The sequence below is a fragment of the Aotus nancymaae genome, unplaced genomic scaffold (assembly GCF_030222135.1).
Source record: "Aotus nancymaae isolate 86718 unplaced genomic scaffold, 86718_ANA_hifiasm-v0.15.2.pri h1tg000022l_1, whole genome shotgun sequence".
In the NCBI taxonomy this organism is placed as follows: Eukaryota; Metazoa; Chordata; class Mammalia; order Primates; family Aotidae; genus Aotus; species Aotus nancymaae.
In genome coordinates, this window is record NW_026988435.1 from 1,775,362 (window position 1) to 1,800,936 (window position 25,575).

The 25,575-nt window shown below is 43.8% G+C and overlaps 2 non-coding genes and 1 pseudogene across 2 annotated transcripts; 2 read left to right on the top strand and 1 right to left on the bottom strand.

Annotated features, from left to right (window-relative positions):
• The first annotated feature begins 6,923 nt into the window (after positions 1-6,923).
• TRNAN-GUU (transfer RNA asparagine (anticodon GUU)) lies at positions 6,924-6,997 on the top strand. The gene has a single exon. It is a non-coding gene; the product is annotated as a tRNA-Asn (tRNA).
• A 7,215-nt stretch (positions 6,998-14,212) lies between these two features.
• LOC135276448 (U1 spliceosomal RNA) lies at positions 14,213-14,376 on the top strand. Its single transcript, XR_010343989.1, has one exon. It is a non-coding gene; the product is annotated as a U1 spliceosomal RNA (small nuclear RNA).
• Positions 14,377-19,803: 5,427 nt separating this feature from the next.
• Positions 19,804-25,557, bottom strand: LOC135276348 (coatomer subunit gamma-1-like; annotated as a pseudogene).
• Positions 25,558-25,575: the final 18 nt, after the last annotated feature.

Below are 25,575 nucleotides of genomic sequence, written 5' to 3' on the forward strand. Positions count from 1 at the left end.
AAAAAAAAAAAAAAAAAACTTATCTTGTTTATTTTGTCTAGTAATAGCATAGTTGTTACTGAAACACCAGGAGTTTCATTTAAGTCTTGCTGCTCACTGCAGAGAAATCCAGTCACTGAGACAAGTAGTATTGACAAGAAATAAGGCCTTCATCAGCTTCTACAGCTGAGGAGGTAGAGATCAGTCTGAAATCCAGCTCCCTGACCAACTCAAATGTAGGGTTTAGCGAGCAGGGAAGAAATGCAGCTACATGCAGGAAAAGAGGAATCAGGGTGCAGTAAGAAGGAGGAATTGGTCAACAGGAAGCAGGTGGTCACTTAGGCAATTAGGATGGGATGAGGGGTCTGACATCTCATTGTCCAGAGGGGGTACTCTGGTAAATTTCAGTTATTTGATACTCTCTGGAAGACCCATAATTGGTTTCCTGAGAAAGGAACTCAGGTAATACAAATGTAACTTCTTCAAATTTCAAGACTGGGAGGGTCCATTTCTGTGTTTATTTAAAAGAAACCATAAACATCAGTTCTATGGGACAATTGGGTTGGTTTCAAAGTCACTGCAGCTTTCCTATGGTTGCTAATTACGTATTATGTTACATTGTATGGCAAAGGGATTTTGCAGACATAATTAAATCAACCTTAGAATGGGGAGATTACCCAGGCTGGCTAATCTAATCACATGGGTCTTTAAAGTCTGGGTCTAGAGGTCAGAGGTCAGTGAACTAGAAAGTCAGAGAGATCCAAAACATGTTAGTGATTCAATGAGGAAGAAATTCTTCATTGCTGACTTTGAAGATGGTGAGAGTCACAGTCAAAGAAATAAAGTCCTCAGTCCAACAACTTCATAATTAGTGTTACCTGCAGATATGAGCCAACAATATTTTTAAATGCATTTACAGTATGTGCTAAACAGATTCACATTGTCTCTGCCTAGTCTTCTCTTTCGCTTTGTCCCTGCGTGCTATTATGTCTGTCTAGATTGGGGTACACAACCACGAGGGCTTTGAGCAGCTTTCTCTCCTCTCCTGGAATGCTATGGCTCTCTAGAGCCAGATAGCACTGCTGACAGCGGCTGAGTACAGGCAACTGATGGTATTAGAAGCCACAGGCCCCTAATTCATCCAGGCTCTAACCTTCACCTACCCCAAAGTTCTAAGAGCCCTCCTTATAGCTTCCTATCAGTTTTATACAGATTATTACCCACAAACCTTGCTCTTCCTTGGGTCCTAAGGCCAGGGCTTCTAATATCTTCACCACTTTTGAAGTATCTGGTAACTCTTCTTTCTGATGTTCCAGTTACTGCATCCCCACTGCACACTGAGAAGTTACCAGATGAACAGCCCAAAGCCTCACATGCAAATCAGGGCTAAACAGTGACTGGATATTTTGTCTAGATCAGCCATGGGTATTGGCAAATGTGACAAGTATATTATTTCTAAAGCTTCCACACTACAGAACACACTAGAGCTTACTTCCCATGTTAAAAGACAACCTGGAGGAGTGGTTGTTACATCTCAGGCCAAGCATTAATCCCTCTGGGATTACAACCTAGCTCCCGAAGTTGCCAAGCTGTTGCTTAGACAAATTCTTTAATCTCTGTCATACCTAAATTATTGCCAGGTCCCCACAATTTGCACCTGGCTGCTATATCTCTATGAAGACTAGAATTACCTGTGAGTAAGAGTCTAAAATAAGCCTTCTAAATCAATTCAGATCTGCCTCACATACTTTTTGGTTTACAATTGGTAACCATGAAGGGATTCTGAGTGGAGGTGCCCTGACCTTTGACAAATCTCCAGTCGGTGCTTGGTACCAGCCTGAGCCATCTTTATTGCTCAAACCAATAGGACAATTTGCTGAGGCCTCAGAGATCCCCACCTCCACAGAATTCCTGATTTCCTAAAACTTGGTTGAGATCTAAGGTTTATCTTGCCAAACAACTCATTTTCTGGAGTTTTATTTGCTTCCAACAGTGAAGGCAAGTTTTCCTGCTTCCATGATGGTGGAGAGCAGGCAATTCCTTTCTGGAGTTGCAGCTCACTTCTTTTTTATTTTTTTCTTTTTTGCACACACACCCCTCAGCTCACTTCTCACAGAGAAGGAGAGTTTGAGTTTTTTCCTGCTTCTAGGATGGTACAGAGCAGTCTTCAGCCTGGTCCCCATTCCTAGGTAAATAACCAAATCTGTGTTTTGTCCTGGAAATTCTCCTAGATGACTCAAGTTAATATTAAAAACCAACTGATCATAATTTCCCCTTATCACTAGGGCGCTCGGCAATCATATGAATCGTGTGATCACTGATTTTCCTAACTTTTTGGCTGGTTTGATTTTTGTTGTTTCCTTCTTCTTTTCCATTGGGTTTTACCAGTTCTATCTGAGTTGATCAAATCCAAAAAAAAAAGTTCCAAATTATGGGGAACAAGGCCTCTGAATTGGATAAATCTGTGCAAAAAAATTATTTAAAAGTAAAAATTACATAGCTGAAGTGTAGAAACTGGGTGATTAAAAAATGATAAAAATATTTTTAAAAATTTAAATTAAAATTAAAAAAAGAGGGAGAGCTGGGGAAAAAAAGCCGCCATCAAGAAAATAAAGCTTTTGACTACCTAAGGGTCTTTATTTATATCACAAGGCCAGTTTTGCTAGCCAAACCAAGCTAAAAGAGCAGTGGCTGTCACCTCATACCCAAGGCTACAGCTCAGTAGCTCAGGTTCTGCCCTTTTCCCACCATGACAACCTGGGTTTGCTTCCCAGATCAATTTCTTTCCAACTGATATTTGGGTTGCTTTTGAAATACCAGCTATTTGTCCCAGTTAAAATATAGTAATGAGAGTTAAAAAGATTTTTAATATGTATATTTCAATATATGTATATATATATAAAATATATTATATGAACACATATTTATATATGTTACTAGATATTAAAATATATATTTATTTAAAAGTCATTAATACTCTTTTGTCTTCTTGGACATTGTTGTTTGAGAAAATGTCCTTTTTCTTCTCAGCTGACTGAATTCTGTTTTCTCCGTTTACTTCTGTCTGTCTCTCCTTTCCCTGGCCACCCTCTGCTGCATGAGGGACCTGAAATAGTTTCTAACAGCCTGGGATTTCTTAATGGAAATGGAGGGATTGCCAGACTTTTTCTTTGTGTAGAAACCTCTGTTCTTCTTATGGAATCCCAAGAGTGTAAACAGAAAAGTTCCTCTCAGATCTGAAACTGCTTGCTTTTGTATTGTGCTACCTATTTTTTCTTTCTTTTTTTTCTTTTTTTTTTACCAAGTATTGACTAAAATAGTTATTACACAAAGGATACTCTTGGGGTGTTTAAGATAAGAAATGGTGTTGTTTAGACACTTAGAGAAATGTCTTTGAAACAAAATGCACTCTAAAATAATTATGTGGCCTAGCCCAGGATAATTCTATCTTTTGAAGACCTAGGATTCAGTGTGGGCTTTGCCAAGAGCTCAGATCTAATTAAAAGATAGAGACTAAATTTGGAACTATCCAAATAAAATCGGTCTACTTATGCAATCCTAGGATAGATTTCTATAATGTTCTGTTTGATTTGGCATCCGTTTTTAATCTCCCTCTAGTACACCAGACTCTTTCTCATTATACTTTGACATCTAAATTTTGCTATCTGATGCTTCACCTAAGGGTTGTTCCTTTAATATATAAAATAGGACTCTCTAGCTGACAACTGCCTAGAGCAATGAAACAGGTGATCAAAAAATTGGAAGTCTAAAATAGAAGGAAAAAGAAGAGTTCTTATTACTGTATGAGATCTACTTCTATCAGCATGTCTAATACATTATATAGTTATTTGTCTTATGTATGTTTCACTACTAAGAATATATTTAAAAACTCGATTTAATTGACTTAAAGGGAAAAAAAGCACTTAAATACACTATCAGACAAAATAGACTTGAACACAAACGCTTTTACAAGTTCATGTGATGTAAGTAAATCTTTAGTAAATAAACTGGTTTTAAAATGATTGGTAAAATAGAATCAGAAATGGCTTCAGAATTGACAGCATACATTTTCATTTAAATTTACCAGTCAAGTGGTTTTATATTTATCTCTGCTATGTAATATATAAGGTACCAAAATTTAAAATGAGGATTATAAAGCTATGAATGTGACCCAAAATAGAATTATCTTTGTTTGTGTAATTTTTTATAAATAAGGTGATTAATATTGTTTCTTTAATGGAAATAGCTAAGTCTTGAGTTATTGGTCCAAACAAACAAACAACAACTTATCTAATCTTAAGGGTTGTGTTTTTGTTTTTTATTTTTTTTATTTTTTGGTTTGGTTTGGTTTTGTATTGTAAGGCAGGGTTTTGAAGGGGTGGTCTTGAATTCCTGGGCTCAAGGGGTCCATCCACCTCAGCCTCAGCCTCTCAAAGTGCTGGCATTATGAGGTATGAGTCACCATGCCCAGAGTAACCTCAAGGTTCTTACTTAGGAAAATCTGAAATTCACAGATAATAAAAATGGTTAATAGGGAAATAACTTTAACTATCAGCCAGGCATGGTGACTCACACCTGTAATCCCAGCACTTTGGGAGTTTGAGGCAGGTGGATCATGCAGTCAGGAGTTCAAGACAAGCCTGGCTAACATGGTGAAAGCCCTACTCTACTAAATATACAAAAATTGGCCAGGCATGGTGGTGGGCACCGGTGATCTCGGTTACTCAGAGGCTGAGGCAGGAGAATCAGTTGAACCCAGGAGGCACAGGTTGCAGTAAGCCAGGACCGAACAATTTCACTCCAGCCTGGGGGATAGAGTGAGACCATGACTCAAAAAAAAGAAAAGAAAAAAGAAAAGAAAAAGAAAACATACAGGGGCCGGGTGAGGTGGCTCAAGCCTGTAATCCCAGCACTTTAGGAGGCCGAAGAGGGTGGATCACAAGGTCAAGAGATTGAGACCATCCTGGTCAACATGGTGAAACCCCATCTCTACTAAAAATACAAAAAAATTAGCTGGGCATAGTGGCGCATACCTGTAATCCCAGCTACTCAGGAGGCTGAGGCAGGAGAATCGCCCGAACCCAGGAGGCGGAGGTTGCGGTGAGCCGAGATTGCGCCATTGCACTCTAGCATGGGTAACAAGAGTGAAACTCCATCTCAAAAAAAAAAAAAAAAAAAAAGAAAGAAAGAAAAAGAAAACATGCAAAAGCTAAAATAATTTACCAACCCTCACTGCAAGAAATCTTAAAAGAGTCCTCCAGGCAAAGAAAAGGATACCAGGTAAAAATGTGGGCCTATACAAAGAAGTGAATATTGGAAATGGCATTTAGAAAGCATGCACTACACGTTTTCTTATTTAAATTAGATTAGATCAGATTAGACTAAATTAAATTAGAATTTAAATCATCTGAAAAATATTTGACATAATAAATAAAAGTAATAATAATGAATTACAAACTTATAACGGGTAAAATAAAAATACACGATAACACTAAGGTAAAGGTCAGCAAGGGAGGTGTCATGTCACTTGAAAGCTGACTGTGATCAATTAAAGATGTATCCCAGAAACCCTAAAGCAGTCACTGAAATAAGGAAACAGTTATAGCTAATAAAGCAACAAAGGAAGAAAATGGAATGACATAAAACCATGTGATCACTCTGCTGGGACAACCGCTCTCCAGGCCTCTATCCTAGAGAAACACACAGTGGCCAGTGAGAAGTGAACAAGAACGATGACTGCAGCATTGTTTGTAATCCTAAAGTAATAGAACCATCGGAATTTCAAAGATATATGAAAAAGGGTTTTATTTATTTGACAAACAGACAATTGAACAAACAATGGAAGCGAGTCCTTTGCCAAAAGGAACGCTGAGGGTCACGATGAGGCTGCTCCTCAAAAGATTTCAGCGTTCCCAGACGCCTAATTTTCGCCTAGTTCTTCTGGAAGATCTTATTCTTGAGGAGCAATAGGTCCTCGCGTTTGGGGGTTCTTTCAGGTTCTCTCTCCATTTCCTCATTCTGCTACAATTAAAACAAAACAAAATAAAAAAAAAGTCCCCCCAAAACCAAAAAAACAATTCTCACTTCCAGAAGATCCCGCCTGTGCCTCTGCAGGAGCCTTTTAGGGGGTCTGGATGTCTGGTTCACCCTCCCCGGCTTCTTTTCCTGCTTTTGTTTTTCCCTTCCCTGGCTCCCGCCCTCCCGCCCCGACCCCACCACCGTCCAGCTGCGCCCCCGCGGCTCCACGGCGCGGCTCCACAGAAAGTGCATTGGAGCCCCTGCCCGCTGCCGCCTGCGCGGTGTCGAGAAATCAACCTAAATAAACCCTTTGTGAAAATAACTTTCCCATCGAAAAATTCCTCATGATTTCCATTCTCAAGGTTCTTCAAAGAGCTAAAAGCTAAAGGCGACGATGGATTCATTCGACAAGTCCTAGTCGTGCGCCCTGCTGAGTGCCAGACCCTGCTCCCCATGAGGGGACCCACGAGCGACCTTCAGCCCCATGCCTGCTCTGGTGGAGCCCCCGTGCCGGACACAGGATCCAAAGATGGCAGCGGAAGCTCCGCAGCACCCCGAAAGCGACTGGGCAGGGTGGGCACAGGCTCCCTCACTGGGTGAAGGCGGCACAAAGAACCGGAGGAGCCATCCAGGGAGCCCACCGGGCGTTCAGCTTGCCTTGGGCCTCTAGGGGGCTCAGGCGGGGTCGGACCAGGGAGATTCCGGGGGCTTCCGAAACAGGCGAGGGGCAGCGTGGGCGAAGGCCATTAATGTGTCCTCTGGCTCCAGAATCTCCCAAAGCGCAGGTGTCCAACGTGACCGCTCTAATCTCTGGTCTTCCAAGGCCTTGCTCAATCGTCCTGCCGACGGGCTCTGAGGATGGACTAGATGGAGGAAGTTTAGTGAGTGCTCCCTACCTATAGTGCCCAGTAGAGACAGCAGCACCTGTCTCTGTGGCGCAGTGGGTTAGCGCGTTTGGCAGTTAACCAAAAGGTTGGTGGTTCGAGCCCACCCAGGGACTCTAGTTTGGAAATTTTAAAGCATTCACAAACTGCCAATCACTAGATAAGTGGGCACGATTTTATCTTCCGGAAGTCCTAAGGCACTAATTCATGACTGATTCACGTCAAAGCCCAGCCCACCTCCCCGACCAGATTCTTAACCAGATAGCTTCTGAAATGCCAGACTTACACCTGTGCAACTCAGGAATCCTGAAACAGAGAGGTAGGAACCCATTTCTGGTGTGATAAAATTCTAATTCAGTCCGTTATTCACTTAAACGAGTAATTTATGTGCCTTTAGTTTTTCACTTTTTACCAATAGGAGACCAGTAGTATCCCCAGAATGTGCCTGGATCTGATATTTCTGTAGTGTAGAGAACTGGATGCGCCAATGACACATTATAGAGTTTATATAATGCTTCTCATTTGAGTACATTCTGCAAATGTCTCTTTCATGGGAGCAGTACCAAATAATACCACAATATTATCTATAAAAGGAAATGTCTATAAAAGGAAAAATGTGCAGATGTGCAATTGAGCTTTACGCCTCTCCCTGGGACCCATGTTCACACTGATAGAGCAATCGCTCTTTCAATTATAGGCAACTGTAATCTCAGCTACTCGGGAGGCTGAGGAAGGGGAATTATTTGAACCTGGGAGATGGAGGCTGCAGTGGGCTGAGCTTGCACCACTACACTCCAGCCTGGGCAACAGAGCGAGACTCCATCTCAAAAAAAAAAAGAGTTTTTGAGATGAGGTTGGTTTCAGTTTTAGGATTACAATGAACCCTGCAGTCACCATCCTTGTACACCTGTCTGTGGTCATTGTGGTCGCGTCTTCACCGCAGGTATTTCTATAGTGTAAAGAACTGGATGCGCGATTGCTGCATTATAGTGTTTATCTCATGCTTCTAATGTGAGGACGCTCTGAGAATGTATCTTTCACGGGAGCAGTACCGAATAATATTCCCATATGAATATTTCTAACAGGAAAAATGTGCATATGTGCAATTAAGTTTCATGCCTCTCCCTGGGACTCATGTTCATAAAACGGTGGCATGAGCAATCATCTGAGGGTGGCATTTGTGGCCTTCTGACATCAAACGCTGAAGCAGAGGACATGAAAACCCTCACTCTACATCCTCTGTAGGCTGGCCAGATTCATTCCTAGGTTGGCGATCTCTTATCAGGAAGGAAAGCTGGTTGCTTGTTCTATCAAAACCACAAAAGGGAGGGAAAGCATCAGGCTGTTAGCTGGTAACAGTGGCGAAGCAAGTCTTTTCGAAGGGCTGGTTTGTTAACCCTTAGGAGAAACAAGCCTAATTGTTACCAGATGGTGCCGTGAAGTTCCAGGTTCTTGGTGTCCCAAACAAAGAACTACACATGACACACACAAAGCAGCAAAGCAAAGCAAAGTTTATTAAGCACAGCAATGCTCTCATAGAGGGGAGAATGGCCTGACCTCAGGGAGATGAGAACAGTATTAGTTTGGTGTACACTGGGTCTTTTTATGTGTGTTTTTTCCTTCTCTTCACAAGGACAGCTAATCTTTAGCCCGTATTTGCCTTTTGACTGATAGGTAGATTGCTTAGCTACTTTGGCCCTTGCACGCTTGCCCATTGCCTCCATCCCATAATTGTAAGTACATGCATGTATGCAGTCCATATGTATGAGCTTAAATGAGCTTATTATCATATGGGGTCATGTTAAGGATACTTTTTCTCTCTAATGTACATGCCTAGCTCTGAGGAGCTGCCCCTTTACTGGTTTGGATCTTGCCAGCCATGGGGTCTTCGCTTGCTTTTTTTTTTTTTGAGATAGAGTCTTGCTCTGTCACCCCATCTAGAGTGCAGTGATGCTATCTTGGCTCACTGCAAATTCTGCCTCCCAGGTTCAAGCAATTCTGTCTCAGCTTTCTGAGTAGCTGGGAGTACAGGCATGTACCCCTACACCCAGCTCATTTTTTTATGTTTTTAGTAGACATGAGGTTTCACCATGTTGGTCAGGCTGGTTTTGAACTCCTGACGTCAGGGGATTTGACTGCCTCCATTTCCCAAAGTGCTGGGATTGCAGGTGTGAGCCGCTGGGCCCGGCCTTGCTGGCTTTTTAAATCTTACTTTTGGTTTTGGCTGCTCGACTTCTGCCTCTCATGTTGCTTCTTGTCCACACGTCCCTTTACCTTGCTTGTTTTTGCTTTTGCTCACCCTGCCTTTTATCCAACTTCCAATTCCCTCTGCTGTTCTCCTGCCTCACAATGGCAGTTAGTGAGGGAGGGGTTTTAAGGGGGCACGTGCAATGTGCAACCTCTGATCCTGTTACAGCCAGAAACTCAGTTTTCAAGGTTTCTCTGCCATCCTGTCAGCCAAGAGGGAGTCTGTTTGAAAGGCTTAAAGCTTATTTTTAGTTCTCAATCCTCACAAGAGAAGGCTGGATTAATGCAGATTCTCTGCAGGTGTAAATTTCCCCTACAAAAGAATTTTCACTGGGAGCATGGCTCATGCCTGTAATCCCATCACTTTGGGAGGCCAAGGTGGGTGGATCACCTGAGGTTGGGAGTTTGAGACCAGCCTGACAAACATGGAGAAACCCTGTCTCTACTAAAAATACAAAATTAGCTGGGTATGGTGGTACATGCCTGTAATCCCAGCTACACAGAAGGCTGAGGCAGGAGAATTGCTTCAACCTGGGAGGCGAAGGTTGCAGTGAGCTGAGATTGCACCATTGCACTCCAGCCTGGGCAAAAAGAGTGAAACTCCATCACGCACACACAAACAGACACACACACACACACACAAAGAGAGCTTGGCAGGGTTACTTCTGTTTGCTGGCTCTCTGACAGCCACCTTGAAATATGCCAAAGAAATATATTCTGGGGTAAAATATTTTTATTTTCTTCATCTATCTACAGCCTCACCATGCTGACAGCCTCCATTCCAAGCTTACCTGAATGCTTTCTTTTTAAAAAGCTTTCCCACTCTTCTGGTTGCCTTCAAGTCTCTGCCAAAATGCAAGTAACCATGGCTGACTCCTTGCTATAGCAAGCTCAGAATATGTAGCCTTTGCTTTTTTTATTATTATTATTTTGTTCATCTTTGTTCTTTTGCAGAAGCTTCAGTGTAGAGCTGACAAGGACACCATCTTTGACAAAACCTCAGTTTCTTCTGGGCCCTTTTCTCTATTAGTTCCTGGACTGCCAAGTCCAGTTTTAGAAAAGAATCCTGTTGAGCCAAGTTTAGCAAAAAGCTTCTGAACCACCTTTGATAGTTAATCAAGTTCCTCTTGGTAATTTTCCACCCACTGACTTTATTATCTTGCCGGTTGGCCATAAAGTTTCAGGTTTTCTTGCTTTTTTCTTTTTTTTTCCGTTAAACTTTTTTAATGGATCTCAAAATTCTGTGACAAAATTTGGTTAAGTTGTATCCATTAAAAAGTACTGATTTTAAAAACTAATGACTTAAAACTGCCACACCCAAAAAAGCAAACCAAAGTGGTCCACAAAACATTCTCCTTTCCTTCTGAAGGTTTTATGATGCATTGTTATCATTAACCAGTCTTTTACTACTAAACTTAAATGACCAATTGAAAGAGAGTTGAGCTCAGTTCTCTGCTGGTCTCTCTTGCCTACTGTAGTACATACATTAAAATCTGCCTCATGTGTTTAACAAGCATCCAGTGTAGTCCCTCTGAAATGACTTTGAAAATTATGACAGTAAGAGAAATCTGACATGGCTGACTCCATCTTGGTTCTTGCCTCACAGGCTAACTATCTTCACTCATTCCTTTGCATTTTCTCCTAAGCTACTTTTGGGAAAAACTGAGTTTATAGTTTAAATTAGGAGTCCCCAATACCCAGGGCCACAGACAGGTACCCGTCCCTGGGACTGTTAGGAACCCAGCTGAACAGCAGGAGGTGGGTCGCAGGCTTTCAAGCATTACTACCTGAGCTCTGCCTCTTGTCAGATCAGCATCGGCATCAGATTCTTATAGGAGCTCAAACCCTATTGAGAACTGTGCATGTAAAGGATATAAGTTGCATGCTCCTTTTGAGACTCTAATTAATGCCTGATGACCTGAGGTGGAACAGTTTATCCAGAAACCATCCCCCACCACCTTCCGCAGAAAAATATTGTCTTCCATCAAACCAGTCCCTGGTGGCAAAAAGGCTGGGAACAGCCAAAAAGACTGGTTTAAATGATAACTTCCCCAAAATGAAATTACCCCTGTGAAATTAATGAAAGGCCACCAAGTTAGGAGGATGAAAGGGGCCTGAATTCTACTAAGATGTAGGCCTCGTTAGCTAATTTCTAGCCATTATTCCAGAGCTCACAACATTTGCAGCTTCCCCAATTACTACTGGGAAGAAAATCACTATTGTAGAACCTAAGGTTGGCCTCTTGAGATATCTTTCCAGGCTTTTGCATTTCTGACTAGTGGATGTCACCATTTGGCCCAAAAGTCAACCAGTCCCTCAGGCCCCACCCAGAAGCTGACTCAGTGCAAGAGGGCCATTTTCCATGCCCCTGAGATTTCATCCCCAACAATCAGAGACACCCAAACCCTAGACCCCTCCCCACCAAACTATTTTTGAAAAACCCCTTACCTCTGAGCCTTCAGTAAGATTGATTTGAATAATAACTCTGTCTCTCACATGTCATGGCTGGCCTGTGTCATTTAAACTTTTTACTGCAATTCCATGGTCTCCATGAATTGATTTTGTTTGTATAGTGGGCAGGAAGAACCCCTTCAGGTGGTCATATCTGCAGGTTGGTGCCAGTTCATTCCACGAAGCCTGGTCTGATACCCAGAAAATATTTCTCCGCTACTACCTGGACAATGTGTCTCCCTGTCAGTATCCAGGGAATGGGCCTGGATCAAGTATTTAGTATTCAGCAGTTGCTACACTGTCACCTAATCCCTCATTTTCAATATTTTGCCATGCCTTCCAGTGGCCTAACTGGACACCATGCCACGGAATCTGTGCTTTATGGTCTCTAAAGGAGAACTCACCACTCGATGTTTTGTGATTTGAGCAATGGAATAGAATCTGATACTGGTGGGCTGGGGGAGGTCCCTGAACACTGGTGGGATCTCGATCCCAGCTGTGGTGTCCAGGCTGTTGACACCATCTCAAGAAGGAAGTCAAAGATGAGTCAGTAAATAGTTAAAAAAGAGATTTAAAAAATGATGATTATAGCTTAAAAGAGAGAGAAAGGCTGAGAGCGGTGGCTCACAACTATAATCCCAGCACTTTGGGAGGCTGAGATGGGTGGATCACGAGGTCAAGAGATCGAGACCATCCTGGTCAACATGGTGAAACCTCGTCTCTACTAAAAATACAAAAATTAGCTGGGTGTGGTGGTGTACGCCTGTAGTCCCAGCTACTCGGGAGGCTGAGGCAGGAGAATTGCTTGAACCCAGGAGACGGAGGTTGCGGTGAGCCGAGATCACGCCATTGCACTCCAGCCTGGGTAAAAAGAGCGAAACTCCATCTCAAGAAAAAATAAATAAATAAAAGGAGAGAGAGAGAAAAAAGTAAGCATTTATTTAACAAATTCTGTACTTATTAACTGGTGACCATTTTCAAATGTATCAGATAAGAATCATCTAGAGAATTTGACAAAATGCAGGTTCCTGAGCTCTGCATATAACTCACTGAAACGAAATTTGTACAAGTGTGGCCTAGAAATAAAAATCTGTAACCAAAAAAAAAAAAGAAGAAGAGATTTACTGCAAAGCAAAAAGTACACACTCAAGAAAGGGGAGTTTGGGCAAACCCAAGAGAGAGGACAATGGGGTCTGGGGTTTCATCTAGATGGTTTCTTTAACCACGGAGTGGAATAGTCATGAAAATTCCTGGGTAAACATGGAGATGTCTTGGCAGTGATGCCACCCATTTTTATATGAAATATTGGTGGTCTCAGAACTGTCCTGGCACTGGTGGGTGTGTGATTTGGTATGTTAATGAGCATGTAGTGAGGTCCTAGGTGAAATCTACGTCAAATCCAGCACCACATGGGGTCCAGTCAGTCTCAGCCAGCTTGGTCTACACCCTAGTTTTGCAACGTCTTATCAGCCCATAGCCTCAAGTCATGTAAATCTGCTGCCTAGAATTCGTTATCCTGTGACCACTCTGTACTATTCCTGTCTCAGATCTACTTGTAAATATTCAAACGGTCTTTGACTTGGGCGTTCCAACCTTGCTTAGTTCACAGTATTTCCTGCGTTATCATCCAATGTAAGGAAAGATGATCCAGGCATTTGTTAAACACCTCACACAAGATATATCCCAGGTATTTGTGCCAAATGTGGATTATTTTGCTTTTGTCTTTGCAGAATATAAAATACGAACATGAGGTCAGCGCTGAGGTCTGGAGAAGACTATGCAGGAGATGACGTAGTCCAGCGCCATGCGTGAGAATGTCCAGTCATCTCTACTCGGGCAGCATATTTTTCTACAATTCTGAATTTGGAGAAAAAAATCTACAAGATTCATGAAACTGAACAACTGTCTTTACAACATTACTAGCGATAAAACCATTTTCACTGGTTTATGTTACTGGGAGGACTGTAGCATTCCGCCAAGACAGGTGAGACTGCGACTCTGACCTGGACGGCTGGTGTGCAGTCATCTGAGTCGCCTCTCTATTTTCATAAATATGGTTTCTCTCTGATACTGAATGGCTTCCAATTTCAAGGGGAATGCTACATCACAAGGATAAGGATGGGGAGACAACTGGTTTATTTTGTAATCCTAAACTTTCTAGTCTGCGAATTAAAAGCCATTATGTGAAGAAGGGTGCACAGGCTCCAGTTGACCGCTGAAAGGGTGCTCGGCAACACAGGATAAGGACGCGCTTCCTTGGGAGAGAAAAGACGCGGGGGACGGAGGGAGGGAGAGAGAGGCCGACGTCACTTCCGCCTCCAGCTCCAACAGCAGGTTGGTCGGCTGAGTGGTGGAGGAGCAGATAGGGACTGGAAAAGGCACTGTCGGTGACATCACGGATAGGGTGATTTCTATGTAGATGAGGCAGCACAGGGGCTGCTGCTTGGCCACCTGCCACTTCCCGAAGAAGAGTTCCCCGCTGTAGGAGCGAGTCCAGGACCACTGGTCAGACCTGAGAGTCCCAGCTCTGTGTCAGGGCTAGGAGGGCTGGAAGTGCCGTGTCCTCGACAAGTCACCATGTTTGTAAAGGGTGAGACATATGAGGCTGTGTCAGGGCAGAAGCATGTAAAGTCATACTTACCTGGCAGGGGAGATACCTTGATCACGAAGGTGGTTTTCCCAGGGCGAGGCTTATCCATTGCACTCCGGATGTGCTGACCCCTGCGATTTCCCCAAATGTGGGAAACTCGACTGCATAATTTGTGGTAGTGGGGGACTGCGTTCGCGCTTTCCCCTGGTCTTTCGCAGTTTGCAAAGAACAGACAGGCAACTATTCAAAGGCGTGCATGTTTTCCCGGAAGGATTATGTGACCGTTCATAGTTAGACTTAGCTTTTACGTAACTAGCTCTGGACAAAAACAAAGAAATCAAACTTGTGTTTTTTCTTTCCCCCTTTTTCGTTACAGGACGATACCTGGAAAGCAAGTACTCTTTTTCTTCACTACAATTGACTCTTTGCTGCCATCCGGGGTCTCCCAACTCAATCACCTCTATTTGCCTCTGGCAGAGCTGGGAGTTTTGGGATGCGCTGTTTATGCACAGATTGCTCTATGGACCTCGAGGCCAGCCTTCGAGTTCCAGGTTGGTCAGCCATGATTGCAACGCTGCACTCTAGCCCAGATAACAGAGGAAGAGGAAGACTCTGTGCCTTAGTATTATTATTTTGATACTTACGATAATTTATTTATTTATTTATTTTGAGACAGAGTCTTGCTCCGTAGCCCAGACGAGGGTGCATGGCATGATGTCAGTTCACTGCAAGTTCAGATCCCAGATTCAAGCCATTTTCCTGCCTCAGCCTCCAGAGTAGCTGGGATTATAGGCACATGTCACCATGTACAACTAATTTTTATATTTTTAGTAGAGAGAGCGTTTGACCATATTTGCCAGGCCGGTCCCAAACTCCTGACCTCAAATGATATGCCTGGCTTGGCCTCCCAAAAGCCTGGGATTATAGGCACGAATCACCTCACCCAGCATATTTATGCTTTAAATGTGATGTTTCATAGGGAAAAATTTTCTTGTTGAATTTCTAACATGAAAAAATAATAGATTGAACTGTAAATTAAATTAATGGTCTTGAGAGTTTGGTACAACAAAAGAAATCAAGTTGATAGCAGAGAGGAATTTGATGCTTTAGAAAAATTTAAATAATGTAAATAATATATAAAGACATCAAAAAGTTCATTACATTATTTTTTAAAAATCAGTGTGACTCTTTTGACAAATTAGAATGGTTTAATAATCTTTGTCATGCTGGGTGCAGTGGCTCATGCCTGTAATCACAGCACTTTTGGAGGCCGAGTGGGGTGGATCACGAGGTCAGGTGTTTGAGACCAGCCTGGCCAACATGGTGAAACCCCATCTCTACTAAAAATACAAAAGTTAGCTGGGAATGGTGGCACACGCCTGTAGTCCTGCTGCTTGGCAGGCTGAGGCAGGAGAATCGCTTGAACCCAGGAGGCAGCGGTTACAGCAAGCCAAGTGTGCACCACTGCACTCCAGCCTGGTGGCAGAGCAAGACTCCATTAAAAAAAAAAAAAAAAAAAAAAAAAACCCTTCCCAAAATGAACTCCTGAGAAGATAAAGAGGTTGTATACACAAGAAACAGTGTTATGTTGAAGATTTATAAGAGCATTGTGACCTGGCAAAGGACAAAGAGTTTTCACCACCTGCTTGGGCTCTTGCTGCAGCCCATAAGCCTGTCATTGTCAGACCTCTTCACCTAAACACCTCCTTCTTCCTCCCTTCCCTAACATACAAGGAGCCTGAAATCCATGTTAACTTAGGTTGATTCTTTAGGATGTTAGTTCACCATTTGCTCTGTTTGGTGGCTCTCTGGAATAAAGTCATCTTCCCTGCGCCTAAACCTTGTCTCCCCACCTCAACCCCCTTTCTTCCTCCATTCCCTAATGTACAAGGAGCCTGAAATTCATATTAAGTTGATTCTTTAGGATGTTAGTTCACCATCTGCTCAGTTTGGCGGCTCTCTGGAATACAGTCACCTTCACTGCCCCTACACCTTGTCTCTCGACTTATTGGCTGTAATGCAGCAAGAGATATGAGCTTTGGACTCAGTTACAAATGAAGTAGGTAATATCTTTAGAAGGGAATTAATTTTTATGATTCTACAAACCAGAAGACTCTACTATTCCACTTAGGATGCCTGGGTAAATATTTTTAGATATCATCTAATATATAACACTATCATTCTCTATTATATGGCAGCTCAATTTATAATTTCAAGATACATACTTTATTAAAAAATTCATGACGAATATGAAAAGGAGTTGACAATTTTGATTGCCTTTGGTTTTCTCTTACTTCATTGATTTACTGGGTGAATGCCATTGCTTGCTGGGTTCACATAGATTTCTGTGTCTTGTAGGTATGCCACTGGTGCTGTGGGAATTCTTATGTGTTCTCTTAACTCTTGGGAATTTTGTGAGTGTTCACTCAAGCCCTCTGTTTTTTTAATATTTTGACATTTTAAAATAATATACCTTGTTGTTGTGCACTCATAGCTTCTCAAACACTCTCAAATGGCCACCTTCATTCTTGGTTACATATTGATGTTTTTATTTGGTACTAGCTTTTTAATCAGAGCTACCATCAAAAGGCAAGTTTGCAAAGATAGATGTCATGAAAGCAATGTGCATAACGTAATGCTGGTGAATTTTAATTCATATTTCTGTAAAATTGACTGGTTTTTTTTTTTTGTTTTTTTTTTGAGTTGGAGTCTCACTGTGTCACCCAATCTGGAGTGCAGTGACACTATCTTGGCTCCCTGCAACCTCTGCCTTGTGGGTTCATGTCATACTCCTGCCTCAGCTTCTTGAGTAGCTGGGATTACAGGTACATGCCACCTTGCCCTGCTAATTTTTTTTTTTTTTTTGTATTTTTAGTAGAGATGGGGTTTCACCATGTTGGTCAGGCTGGTCTCAAATTCCTGACCTTGTGATTCAGGCAGCTGGGCCTCCCAAAGCACTGGTGTTACAGGTGTGAGCCACCGCACCCAGCTAAACTTGACTTAAGAAAAAACCCCACATTCCCAAATTTTGGCAGTATGAGAGCACTGGAATCTCCTACTTATTTCCAGCGGAAGTATAAATAAGTTCAAAAACTTTGGAAAGTTGGTTGGCAGTACCCTGTAATGACAAAGCACCAGGTAGGCACTGGTGGTTTCACTTTATGTAGCATGCCTTCTTGAACATTTGAACTTAGCTTTTCATCTGTGATGAACTCCTGTTAGTTCTTAAACCTGAAGAAAAGAAGTGATCTGCTCCCACTGACCCATTCAGGTGCTCCAAGTGACCCGGGACTCTGCAGAGGTAACAGGGTCACTATTCACTACGTTAAGGCTGCCTCATAGGGCGCTCTTCATCAGGAGAATATCTTCATGAACCCCCTTTCCTGCTCTTCTGGGATGGTATATGTGAGACGGGTCCCCCAAAACATATGCACTCTGTGGCCACCTGGTGGTTAGAAACAGTGGGAGCCACTGAGAGAGTGACAAATGACTCGGGTGACATCTGTAGGAGTGACTTCATAAGCAGCACACTGTGACCCAAAACCCATCTCAGGCTTTGGTCATCTTTGAAAAGCTCTGAATTATGGGAAATCAAGCTTCAAATTCTGTGCACGCTGTGAAAAATAATCACCTTTAGAAACACCAGCTGGGTTTATGTATAATACTTATGAAGTGTCCTTTTGTAAATATCCAAGAAACTGGATCCACCTAACCAGAAAAAGTCATGAGCAGAATGGAGAACATGGGGATCTTTTTGAAATGCCTAAAATAATTTATTAGTGATGACAATTAGAAATATTTGGAGATTTTATTATTATTTTTTATTGCATTTTAGGTTTTGGGGTACATGTGAAGAACATGCAAGATTGTTGCATAGGTGCATACATGGCAGTGTGATTTGCTGCCTTGAAATATTTGGTTTTAGGCTGGGCATGCTGGCTCACACCTGCAATTCCGACACTTCAGGAGGATGAAGTGGGTGGATCATTTGAGGTCAGGAGTCCAGACCAGCCTGAACAACATGGTGAAACCCCATCTCTACTAAAACCATAAAAATTAACCAGACAGTGGTGGCATGTGCCTGTAACCCTAGCTACCTGAGAGGCTGAGGTAGGACAATCACAGGAGCCTGGGAGGCAGAGGCTGCAGTGAGCCAAGATCACATCAGTACACTCCAGTCGAGATAACACAGTGAGACACTGTCTCAATAAAAAAATTTGTTTTAGAACCAGACAAATTAAATGGGAGACTTAGTTCCAATGATACCTAGAAATTTCTAAAAGAACTGTGAAAATTGCCTCCATTGAGGAGTAAACTGAAGGAGGTCAGCAGATGTTTTCTGAATTCAGAAATACTGAGGAGGCTTTGTCTCTTTTTATTTTTTTCTTTTTTGAGACGGAGTTTCGCTCTTGTTACCCAGGCTGAAGTGCAATGGCGCGATCTCGGCTCACCGCAACCTCTGCCTCCTGGGTTCAGGCAATTCTCCCGCCTCAGCCTCCTGAGTACCTGGGATTACAGGCGCACGCCACCAAGCCCAGCTAATTTTTTGTATTAGTAGAGATGGGGTTTCACCATGTTGACCAGGATGGTCTCCATCTCTTGACCTCGTGATCCACCCGCCTTGGCCTCCCAAAGTGCTGGGATTACAGGCTTGAGCCACCGCGCCTGGCCGGCTTTGTCTCTTTTGCCTCCACCTGCTCCTTCTCCTCCAGCCCCTGCACCTGCACAGTCTCCCTCACCTGAGCCCTCCGGTCCTGCCTTGCCTCTTCTTCCATCACCATCACCTGCAGAGAGTCCCCAGGGCTCTGGCCCCTTCCCTGAAACTTCTGTTCTGACAGCCCCTTTCAAGGTAATACCCACAGGCAGAGGGGAGCCTACCACTGTGTATTCCACTTCACCATTATGTGAATTAAAAATATTATGTAAGACTTCCCTGATATAAATGTAAACACATTTTCCCCTTCAGTTTCTAATGCAGGTGCCAAGATCCTATAGGGTTTGGGAGAAAATTTGACTTAACTGTTGAAACCTTTGAGCCCAAATATTCTAACCTTCATCGATTAATTCACCTGCTGGTGTAAGAAGGCAAGGCCACTAAACTGGATACAAAAGGCAAAATGGAAGGATTTTCAAATCAGACTGAAGTAGAACATGAAAGTGTCTGCATTTTGGCCAAATAACCACATGTTGCCATTCCCCAGGTCCTTCCTAGAAATGTAGAATGGAGGATAATTCAGCAATGTACTAAAAGTCAACAAATCTGTCTTTGCTGACTTAAAATGGCAAATCTGTCTTTGATTACTTAAAATGGTTTGAGAGCCAGGTGTGGAGGCTCATGTCTATAATCTCAGCACGTTGGGAGGCCAACACGGATGGATCACTTGAGGTCAGGAGTTCGAGACCAGCCTGCCCAACATGGTGAAACCCTGTAGCTACTAAAAATACAAAAATTTGCCAGGTGGCTGAAGCAAAAGAATCACTTGAACCCGGGAGAGAGAGGTTGCAGTGAGCCGAGATCCTACCAATGCAAATCAGCCTGGGAGATGCAGTGAGGCTCTGTCTCCAAAAAAAAAAAGACAAACAAAAACACAGTTTATAAACGTTTAGAGTAAAATGGTTTGAGTGGTTTGAGAATCTGTGTCTTTACTGGGGCAGGGTCCCACTCTGTCACCCAGGTTGGAATGCAGTGGCAGGATCATGGCCCAGCCCAGCCTCTGTCTCTCAAGCTCAAGTGATCCTCCCACCTCAGCCTTTGCAGTAGCTGCTGTGACCACAGGTGTGTGCCACCCTGCCTGGCTATATATATATATTTTTTGTAGTGATGAGGATTCTCTCTCATCTGTTGCCCACGCTTGTCATGAACTCCTGGGCACAAGCGATTTTCTTGTCTGAGCCACCCAGAATGCTGGGATTACATATACGAGCCACCACATTTAATGAAGAATTCTTTTTCTTTTTTCTTTTTTTAAATAGATACATGCTGATTTGTTACAGGGATAAGATGGTCTCTTGGGGGATAAATTCAGGAGGAGTTGAGAATGTTTGATTCCTTTATGATCCCTTTCCAGGAAGGGAGGGTAACAAGATTTAGGACAAGCTAAAATCATCCCCTATTTAAAAAAAAGTCACTCCGAAGTAGTCCTGAACAGGGAGGCAGAATAAAAATATTTATATCTGCAATGATTCCTAATTGTTTTTGAATACAGAAGCTTGGGAAGGGGTTTCTGCCAGTTTCATGAGGAAGGCACGACTTCCAGATAGTGTTGGGGAAGGGTATAAGGTCCTATGCAGGCTGGCACCTTAGCCCACAGATGCCAAAATGATGTCTACTGGCAGCACCTCCAAACTTCTGGCTGTCGCCTGCATTGTCACTGTGTCCAAAAGAAGGAGCTGAGAGCACACCAGGATGTCACGGCCATCCCAGAACACACCAGCCAGGAGCAACATGTGGGTGTCCTTGTCATCCAGCACCTTGTCTGACCTCTCACAAGGATGCATTCCCAAGAACTTCACGATGGTATCCACAGTCTCTTCAAGTGTCTTGATGGTAGACAAGGCGAACATTTCCTCCTTCCCAAATTCATCCCCTGCCTCATCCCAGGCTGCTTTTAAGTTCAGTTTCATGACCTTTTGAATGTGGTCAGCTACAGTAACTTCCAGATCTTCCAGCACATACTCATCCTCATAGCCTTCATCATCGGTCTCTCCAGTGGTGGGATCACAGTCCTTGACAGTGAACTTCATCATGCAGCTGAATGTGCAGGCCACAGCTATGGGCAGTGCCACCAGTGTGTAGCAGGTAGGTCCCAGGCTGCTTGTAGGACAAGCTGTGGGCAGGCATGTAACAGAGCACCTCATAGGCCTCAGTGGGCCCTATGTGCACTGTGACATTCTCTGGGCTCTGGTCAGTGAGTGTGTTTGTGCAGTCACACTGAAACACCATGTGGTCGGTGAAGGTGTGTTTGGTGCAAGCAATGACATACTCGGTCTCTGACTCAGTGATGGCCACAGGCTCAGGCGAGGACTTGAAGAGGGGCCCAAGTCTCTGGAACTCTGGCACTGCTGCCAACTGCTCCTGGAAGATCTCCTGGTAGCTGCCACTTTCTCAGGCTGTTTGCAGTGATGGGGGTGCTTTCCATTCTCTGCTCTGCCACGGGCGCAGTGGCAAGGGGCACAGACTTGAGGTCAAAAGGTTTTTCTGATGGTTCTAGCATGCACTGGTGCAGAGCCCTCTCCAGACCAGGGACGGACACAGTCAGACCATTTAGGATCTAGCCTGCATTGAGGGCCTTCTGCTGTGCTCCAGGACTTTTAGATAGAAGGTGGCTCAGTCCCTTATTTCACGGTCATCACCCATCACATACCTCTTCAGTAACATCTAGATACTGGGTGACAACACTTCATTCTGTGCTCCAGTCTTGGCCAGAGCACTCTCAGCTCCTGCCTGGGCCTCCTCATGCTCCAAGACCACTCAGCTGTAGATGAAGCAGATGTAATGTGTGGGTTGGTGGTCTTGAGGCCCTCCTGGCCCAGGAGATGCAGAATACAGATGGCCAGCACTGTGAACTCACAGTCCTCAATGAACTCGCACAGATGTGACAGCCCTGTCTCCTTGCTGAGTTCTCCTCAGTGATGCTGATGATGCCGTCTGCAATGGTGCACTTGTACTCACAGCCACCCTCTTCCCAGAGCATGGTGAGCAGGAAGTTCATGAAGATGGTGTGTTTGAAAGGATACTTCTGACAGAGGGCACTGACGGCCTGGACAACCACCACCTTGAATTCATCTGAGATCTCTGACAAGAAGGAGGACATCTGCTTCATAAGGCAGTCAATGCTGCTCTCACTGCCTGTCTTAAGGGGGGTGGCGATGGCCAGCGTGGCAGTGCTGTGGTTTGAATCTGTGACCGGATTCTCTAGATCCAGACTGCAAGCTGTCACAGCTGACAGATGCTTCATGGAAAACTTATTGAGGGTGCGAACAGCTGCATAACAGAGAGTAGCCTTGGGTGAGCTGCAGAAAAGCTGGAGCACTGGCACAGCTGGGGCAGCTCCTTGGCACTGCAGCCTGGCAGGTTGACGATGGCCGAGGCAGCTTCGCACACCACCGTCTCATGCCTGTGGCACAAGCAGTGCTCAATAAAGTCAAACAGTGGACTGTCATGGCTTCCATCCTCCTCTTCCAGCTGCTTGCTGGCCACCTGGATCATCATGCAGGAGGCAAAGGAAGACTTACAGCCATGCCGGGTGACCTTGCTGATCACCTTGTTGACAGCCAGGCCATCATTCTTACACACTTGTTACAGGAGCCTTAGTGTGTGGTGCTGGACCATGATGTTATCACTGGATGCCACCTCCTGAGCCTCATTCACCCAGCGCTTGACCACGTCAAAGCTGCATTTCAGCAGGTGCAAGGAAGACTCAAGGGCAGAGCTAGAGACATGGGCACCTTGCCTACAATGGCCTGTTTCATGAGTGCTCAGTGGCCTGCAGCATGGTGCTGTCGGTGATCTGGCAGAGGGCTCGCACAGCCGCGTCCCGATAGCTGTCTCCTTTCCCAGTCATGCCTTTTGTTAGGCTGCTGGTGACAATGATGACATCCTCTGCGATGCAAGACATCTCCTTGATGGTCAAGTAGCACATCCGATGGAATGTGAGATCATTGGACTGAAAGACCTTGGTCATAGCAAAGAAGGCCTCGGTCACTTCTGTGGTCCCAAGATGCTCCCCATGATTTATGAGATAAAGAATCTTGCTGAGGATGTGGGCACATTTCTGAAGATTGATCGGAGTTTCATTAAATACACGGGCCTCTTGGAGGATGACACTCTTCTCAAGGTGCTGGAATGGGCTGGAGCCTCCACTTGACTCCTCATCCTTCTTGTCGAATTTCTTCAATGTAATGGAGCCAGCGGGATGCAATGCAGCAACGCAATGCTTCCCAGGTGCGGCACGGAGTAGCGGTGCAACAGTGATTCTACAGGGACCCTCGATGGAGAATTCTTTAAACAGTATTCTGAAATGGCTGACACTAGCCTTTAAGGTCACGGAAATGATTCCCTTATAAATTGTGCTTTTCTCAATGACTTAAATAAGGACTTGGTTACTTTAGTTAAAACACACTAGCTTAGGCCAGGCACAGTGGTTTATACCTGTAATCCCAGCACTTTGGTACACCGGACACTGAGGTGGGTGGATCCCTGAAGCTTAGAAGTTTGAGACCAGCCTGGGCAACATGATGAAACCCTGTCTCTACAAAAAGAAAAAGAAAAATACATAACAAGGTATTAGAAATATAATGTGCACAAGAATGATAATCATGAAGTCAATCTGTATTCCAGAAGGGTAAGGGAGCCTATCCATTAGGGAGCCAGCTAAAACCGCAAATCCCAGTTCACACCCCAGGGTGTGGTGTCACATGCCTGCAGTCCCAGCTACTCCGGAGAATGAGTAAGGGGACTGCTTGAGTTCATGAGGTCAAGGCAGAAGTCACCCATGATCATGCCACTGAAGTCCAGCCTGGGTCACAGTGAGTCTCAAAAACAAACACACAGAACCCACAGAAACAAACAGCAACATCTACAGATTGTCACCTCACTCTGGAATGACTGTGGCAAACACCACTGTGCTATTGGGAAATTAAAAGGAAAACACTCCCTCCTGCTGTCAACCTGCCCTCTTGCTCTAATGTGTCTGACCCATGGGTTAAAATGCCCTAAAACTGATGTACTCAAATTATAATACACTTTCCTGTTCTGCACCAGCATTTATTTTTGTCTGGAGGAGATCACCTTCCAGGTCCTATAAATGTCTAAGGGCATGGAGTGATGAAGGGCAATGTCTTTTAGGATATTTGAATATATATATGGCTCTGAAGAAACCCAATGCTGGGCAAATTCCCTCAAACTTTTCACTAGGCCTGACCTCCACTCTATTTTAGATAGAGATTCTATTGGGGCAAAACCAGAGAATTATCTGCCTGGCCATCAAGAAGGTAACTCCTTGCATTTTGTGGGGAGAACACTTTTGCTTGAAGGGACTGTTTCTTCCCAGGATTACAAATCTTTCTGTAACCTCAGGAAACATTGCCGATGAAAACCAGGCATGGTGTCTCTGGCCTGTAATCCCAGTGACTCGGGGGCTGAGGCAGGAGAATCTTAAGCCCAGGAGTTTGAGGCTGCTGTGAGCTATGATGGTGCCACTGCACTCCAGCCTGGGCCACAGAGCCAGAGGCTGTCTCTGAAAGAAAAAGAAAGAAAAGTATTGCTGATAAAACTGCAGCGTCTTTTGTAGCTCAACAAAAAGCCATTTATTCACTGGCTAAGGTTGTACTAGATAATCATGTCGCTTTAGTGATAAGTTTAGCTGAGCAGGGAGATGTATGTGTGGTGGCAGACACCTTCTGTTGCATATACATAAACATTTCCCATGAAGTAGAACCTTCTCTCAAAAAAATCAGAAAAGAAGCCACTTGGCTATAAGAAACCACTGAAGAGGACCTGGGATTTGATGTTGTCCCTGCTGTTTTTGGCTGGCTGCCTAATGGAGCAGATTCCCTCACTGTTCTAGCACACAGATTCTCTTTGTGATTATCATTCTTGTGCGCATTGTATTTCTACTATTCAAATTGTTAATGCTATGTATTTCTCATTTCTTACTTATTCTGAGAAACTAAATTCATAGTACTCTGAAGGCTAGAGATAATTCAACAAGTGACAACAACTATAGAATTGATAGAATTGACCACGATCTTTTTCTTTTTTATTCTTTTTTTTTTTTTCTCCGTTCTGTGATGCTACACCAATTCAGCTATTGGGCGCTGTTCAAACTTCATCAGTGAGAGGACTCCTTTCCTCCCCAGCTCCCCATGTGGGACAGGACTATCTGGGAATGCGCGTTTCTGGCAAGGAGAAACACCTTGGCCCAGCTTTTATGGTCAACGCTTTCAAGAAAAACTTTCATCTAAAGGGAGAATGAGGAAAGAAGAGAAATTTTACATGAGGAATCTGAGCCTTTTCAAATTCTCAGGCCCAGGGCGGCATTACACTGAGACAGCAACCACGCTTTGCTATCTTTGTGTACAATACCGTATTTGAAAACAAAAGAAAAACAAAAAACCCAACTTACAAGACTCACGAAATTGACAATGGTCTTTATGACACTACTACTGGTAAAATCAGGGAGGATGGCTGGTGTGCAGTCATCTGAGCAGCCTCTCTGTTTTCGTAGATATGATTTCTCTCTGATATGGAAGAGCTTCCGATTTTAAGCGCAATGCTACTTCACAAAGATAACCATGTTTAAAAGGAACCGGTTTTCTGTAATCCTAAACGAATTAAAAGCCATTATTTGAAGAAGGGTGCACGCGTCCCAGTTGGCCGCGGAAAGTGTCCTTGGCAACACAGGA